Source organism: Dermacentor silvarum, chromosome 2 (assembly GCF_013339745.2).
Source record: "Dermacentor silvarum isolate Dsil-2018 chromosome 2, BIME_Dsil_1.4, whole genome shotgun sequence".
Taxonomy (NCBI): domain Eukaryota; kingdom Metazoa; phylum Arthropoda; class Arachnida; order Ixodida; family Ixodidae; genus Dermacentor; species Dermacentor silvarum.
In genome coordinates, this window is record NC_051155.1 from 165,012,558 (window position 1) to 165,018,481 (window position 5,924).

Consider the following 5,924-nt stretch of genomic DNA (forward strand, 5'->3'; position numbering starts at 1 on the left):
AGAATGTGCGAAGCAGGTCCTGAATTCAAGCAGAGCTTGCGCAGTGCTGTCTGGCTATCGGTGGACAGTTCAGAATTGATGTCGAGATGGCCCAGAGACGTGTCTGCTGTCTCCACTACTTCTGACGTGAAGCAGTTGTTAACGTTTGCTACTGCGTCAGCAAACGCTAACGAAGTGCCGCGGAACAGGTGTCGGTGCTCGTAGCTAAATTGGTAACAAGCAACTGCGAATGACCAGCACGAATCTGTATAACACTTCGAGGCACACAAACACCTTGCTTCAGTAGGTGTTCCAAGTTACTTTCGGCCACCGCTTCGCCATCGCGTAAGCCACAGCATGTAACGTCGACGAGGACACTGGCTCGTGGAGGAAGCGTTACACTGTCTGCCGAAACACGAAGTACGTCGTCGAGCCGTTGGCCGTCTTGCACATTGATTGCTCGTGTGGCAGAGAAAGTGATACGACGCTCTTGCAGATCGATAATCGCGCCGTACTCCTGCAGGAAGTCAACCCCAAGAATAACGTCGCGGGAGCATTCGCGTAAGACAAGGCAGCTCGCAACGAATGTAGATCCTTGAATCTCAACTCTAGTCGTGCAGGCGCCCAGCGGAGTAACGACGTGGCCGCCAGCCGTCCGAATCTGCGAGTTATGCCAGGGCGTCATCACTTTCTTCAGCTGCGTTGCTATTTTCCCGCTTAGTATGGTGTAGTCTGCGCCGGTGTCCACTAAAGCCCTCACGGCATAACCGTCAATGGTCACTGGTATATCGAGCGAAAGCCGGTCGTCTCGTTCAGCTGCAGGTGATGGCGGATCGGTATGTTTCCGTAACTGCGTCCGTCGGAGGTCTTCAGCGCTTCGACCGTCAGCGACCTCGCCCCCAAAGATCGCCTCAGTTAGTTTTCCCGGCGGGGACTGGTCGACCGCTCGGGAGAATAGCGCTGGGGCGGAGGTGAAAATCGTCTGGGAGACGGCGATCGCGACTGCCGCCTGGCAGGCGGTGGCAAGCGCTGCTGAGAGAGGTAGTCCTCAATGTCCCGGGGTCGCTGGCCGTATCGGGGTGGCGGCGAGTATGCGGAAAAGCCGCGAATCCCAAGGCGCCGGTATGGGCACTGGCGGTACAGGTGGTCAGCTTCACCGCAGTGGAAGCACAGAGGCCGATGATCGGGTGTGCGCCAAACATCCGACTTCCGAGGGGGCGGGCGTCTGTCGTCGACGTAGCGAACCGCTTGCTCCGAATGGTGGGCAAATGGAGCGGCATGAACAACCGGCGGCGGTGTATACCCAGCGTCGTAGTACGACATCGGCTGCGCCGACTGAATTGACAGCGTAGGAGGAGCACGAACGAACCGCGGCGGAGAGGGAGAAGGGCGCTTCAGGGCTTCCGCGTAGGTCGCATGCGGATATTCAACAGGTACTGCCGCAGCGTTAGCAGGAGGCAAGGTGTCACGTAGCGCCTGGTGCACTTCGTCCTTGATAATGCTCGCTATGGAGCTTACCGTAGGGTGCGGTGTTACAGCGGCCTTTTGCAACTCTTCACGCACGACAGAGCGGATGAGTTATCGCAGACAGTCACCGTTGCTTCCTATGGCCGTGAAAATGTCAGCAGCAGACATGCTGTTCGCTTGCCGCTCATACATGTTCGAGCGATGCAGAAGCATCTTTTCCATAGTCACGGCCTCGGACAAGAACTCCGCGACCGTCTGCGGAGGGCTCCGTACGAGGCCAGCGAAGAGTTGCTCCTTGACCCCGCGCATCAGATGACGTAACTTCTTCTCCTCCGTCATTCTTGGATCGGCCCGTCGGAAGAGGTGCGTCATGTCTTCGACGTAAGTGGTCACAGTTTCGTTTGGCAACTGGACGCGGGCCTGAATCGCACGTTCCGCTCGTTCGTGGCGATCAGGACTGGTGTATGTCTCCAAAAGCTGACGACAAAACTCGCGCCACGACGTCAGTTGCCCCTCGCGGTTCTGAAACCACGTACGCGCGCCATCCTCCAGGTAGAAGTAGACGTGTCGGAGTTTCTCCGTGTCGTTCCATTCGTTCACGGAGGCCACGCGCTCGTATTCGACCATCCAGTCTTCGACGTCTTCGACCACTGTGCCATGAAACGTCTTCGGGATCCGTGGGCTCTCAAGTGTGTAACGGTTCGACATCGTGCTTCCCGTACCGGTTGGGGCGGTTTGAAGAGAAGCGCTGGTCATACCGGTTGATGTGGTGGGAACTGTAGCGTTGACGACTTCTTGAGACAGTCCCCTGATCCTGCGGCTGGCCCGATGCACGGGAGTGTCGACAGGCACTGGATTCGTAGCGCAGATCCTTGGAGGGGTCTGCAACATCCGTGAAGACGCTTACCCAGCACCTCCACCAGTTTGTCACGAGCCTCGAGAAGTAGCCCTGAAGGTTTAATAAACGTAGAGCAGCTGGCTCTTGGAAGACGCGACCGTCGGGGCTGGCTCGAGCAGAGAAGGAGCGCGCGGTCTTCTTTCTTCTCTTGGGCTCGACCCACTCTTGCCCTCGACCCACTACCTACAGGTGGCAATATATATATATATATATATATATATATATATATATATATATACATCGTTACCATTAAACAAAACTGTCAGCCCTTCCACTGGGGCGGAGATCGAAGACCAGCGAAGCTGTACTATGGTGGAAATTATGTATTTCCAATCATGAGTATTCAGATGTGATGGTGTAATTGGTTATTTGAACTACTACAGAATGAGAAATATATATGATCCGGTGGTTTTCATTTATTTAGTGACCACAGGGACCATGGGTTTTATGGCCGCTACGGTACACCGCCATAGGGTGTACGGCAAACGTTGGCACGTTCTTCATAAACACGTCACCAACGCCGGGCGCGTTCGGTGTGAAGGCGGGCAAAACGCCGCCGCCTTGGACAACAGTTCTGCGTGTTGTCTGTGTGACCACACACAAGCGCTGTCAAAACACTGGCGTGAGCAAGCGTGCCAGCAGCCGCGGGCGAAGGTTCACGCGGTCTATCGCTTCAAGGGGAAACTGAGCGACGAAAGCACAGCGCATACAAAGGTAGGGGCCGTGTTGCAGATCGCTTTCAAGATACGGCGAGCGCGACCGCCTGGCGCCGCGCAAAGTGCAAGTTGCTCGTAGAGCAGAAGCCACAACCCTTCCCTCCCGCGCAGCCTTCCCGCTGTCCTCCTTTCGAGTAGGAGAGAGAGGCTCGCACATACAGCCAATGAGAGTTTTTTTTTCTACATCCGGACGTGACCATCGAAGAGTAAGCCCTTAACAGCTTCGCTGTAAAAAGTTTTTTCCAGAGGGTTTTCTGATTGCTTATTCTGACCATGGTAGGCATCATCAACAAATGACACACTCGGATGGCAAAATGAAAGTTATGCATACGTGACGAGAAATACCGAAGGCAAGAGTAAAAAAAAAAAACGAAACGAAGTATTGTCAGGAGTGGGGTTCGAACCCACGACCTCTTACGAGGACCAGAGCTTAAATCTGGCGCCTTAGACCACTCGGCCATCCTGACGGTCGTTATGTCGGCTTCAGTTGGAGCACAGAATGCGGGGCTGTGAGGTGAGTCTAAGAAAACAATCATTGCTCGCGCATGTGTGTGTTCTTCGTCACCGGGAATACCCAAATCACGTCAAAGGTCATTCAGCGTCTTTGTTAAATAAGAACAAGTTAAAAGGCATTATTTCGCATTGCATGCATTGCTATGTGACTTATTTAGCATGCAACGCCAGTTGTATCTTTTCTGATCCTGTCAGCTCTAGCCTATCTTTTTTATGTGGTTGATGTAAGAGAAAAAAGAAAAATTGCTTAAATGACATTGCTTGTACTAAACATAAACATGTTTATGTTTAGTTCGTAACTAGTTTACAGGTATCTTGAGTCATACATGCCTGCTTAGAAAAAGGTTGTGTTATATGTTTGTAGGCATTTGCGTGTTTTGTCATGTGTGAATTTTAGTGCATTCCTGGAGGAGCATGTGCACCGGTTTATTAGCAGTGCCTTCTGGTATTCCCATTTCGCTTTTTAGTAAGTAAATAAAAAAATAAACACCACGCACCATAAAACATTGGAATGACCTTCTATTAAACATCCCCATCGAAACAGACATAGCTAAATTTCAAGAACTTATACGCCTTCATAACACCTGGCATTTCTTCTGACGTGGCTCTTGTGAATCCTTTTGTTGCGGTAGTAAATATATATACACTCCATCCATATATAGACATTTTCACGAGGGCGCTTCCGACAGTCTGGCGTGGAGAGTATGTGTCAGTGTGGCCAGTTTGGTCTGGACTGTGAGCTAGCCTGGCGCTTGCGTTACGGAGTGGTAGCTTTCCTTCGATGTTTCCGTTTATTTTTGTCACGAATGACTTACGCTAGTAAATAATGGCCTATATACTCATGAAAAGGCTACAGGCCAGCACTGATCAGTTTATGGGTGCACAAACAACCAGCGGGAAATAACGATATTGGGGACTATAGTGTGTCCACACCACAGCCCTCCGCAATAGCACTGCCGATGGGGTACGTTCACGCTGCGCCGGTGTCCCGCATCACCTGAGCACTTAGCATTACAGTCTCATGTTAACCAATGCGCACACCAGTTAAATAATGCAGTTTGGTAAACCCTTTTCGGCACATTTACCAATAGGTTGCGAGAATTGTCAGCTCTTCGATGCAATATTTTCTCGTATGTAGTGGCAGAGGCTACATTTGTTAGTTTCTCAAACACCACTACATTCCAGTGCCTAATACGGGGGTCACATGGCGCACTTTGGTGGTGATCGAGCCCGATCTGTATCGAATTTCTCGGTCGCGCTTGGCTTCTTTGCTCAATCTGCGGAATGGAGCCAATCGCGGTCGAACTTTCCGATCCAGATCGGGTTCGATCGCGATCAAAAGTGGCAGTGTGACACAGCGGTATGAAAAAAATGGAAGCATTCTGCAAGAGAACTAGTAGGTAAATACACTTTGCAACGATCTTGAAAAATCGTGTTCTATGAAAGATGTATGCAGCCCCTGTGTCCGCCAAAACATTGTCTCTGCGTTGACACGCGCCCTGCGCGGCCCTTTCGAAATCCAGTACCTGTGCTGTATCTGTTCGCCGCAGGTACCGCCCTGCTCGAGCGCTACGCTTCTGTTTTGACATTCGATTATAAGCACCCTGCGCTGCACCATAGTAGTAGTAGTAGTAGTAGCAGTAAAACTTTATTATATTCAGAAACCGGACAGGCTCCTACCCCAGTACCCAGAGGGGGTAGGGGGTTAAAGACGGAGTTTGTCCAGCAGGGGGGTGCCCCTATTCCAAGGCCCCACTAGCACGGGCCATCCGCTCAGTTCGTTGGATCAGCACCAGATTCACTAAATTTTACATGACTGAGCTATTGAGTTGCGTCGGAAGCGTATGGAGTAACCACCGTCCATCTACCAACCACTGACACGCGTTGGCGGGCCGCCGGCGCCTGGTTCTAACCATTGCCCGACAGCTACGTACGCGCCTGCTTTCGCTAAATGAGGTTACCCTCAACCGTGGAACATAATGGTGATCATATTCAATCGGTGACTACAGCCACATGCGCTCAGCAATAACAATAAAAAAAATTGTTACATTCGAGAGGCAGCAATGAACGGGGTAAGAAATGCAGCTCCACTAACGTGAAATCTGCGGAAGTGCGAAACACTGATGCGCAGGTGCTGGAGTAGCGTACAGCCCGGGCATGATTACGCGCGACGGACGCCGACCACCCGGGCCCTTAAAGTGCTTCGCACCTAAAATACCGCTGATTAGCACGCCAGGGGCGGTATTCTGTAATAGTCTACTTAGTGGACTGTTCATTTCGGCTGTCGCTGATTGGCTGCTGCTTGACGTGCAGGAAGGAGACTGGCACCTGCCTGCACGTCAAGCAGCACC

General features: G+C 51.7%; 1 non-coding gene across 1 annotated transcript; it reads right to left on the reverse strand.

The window, feature by feature from the left end:
- Positions 1-3,443: 3,443 nt before the first annotated feature.
- Positions 3,444-3,527, reverse strand: Trnal-uaa (transfer RNA leucine (anticodon UAA)). Its single transcript has one exon. It is a non-coding gene; the product is annotated as a tRNA-Leu (tRNA).
- Between the last annotated feature and the right edge of the window lie 2,397 nt (positions 3,528-5,924).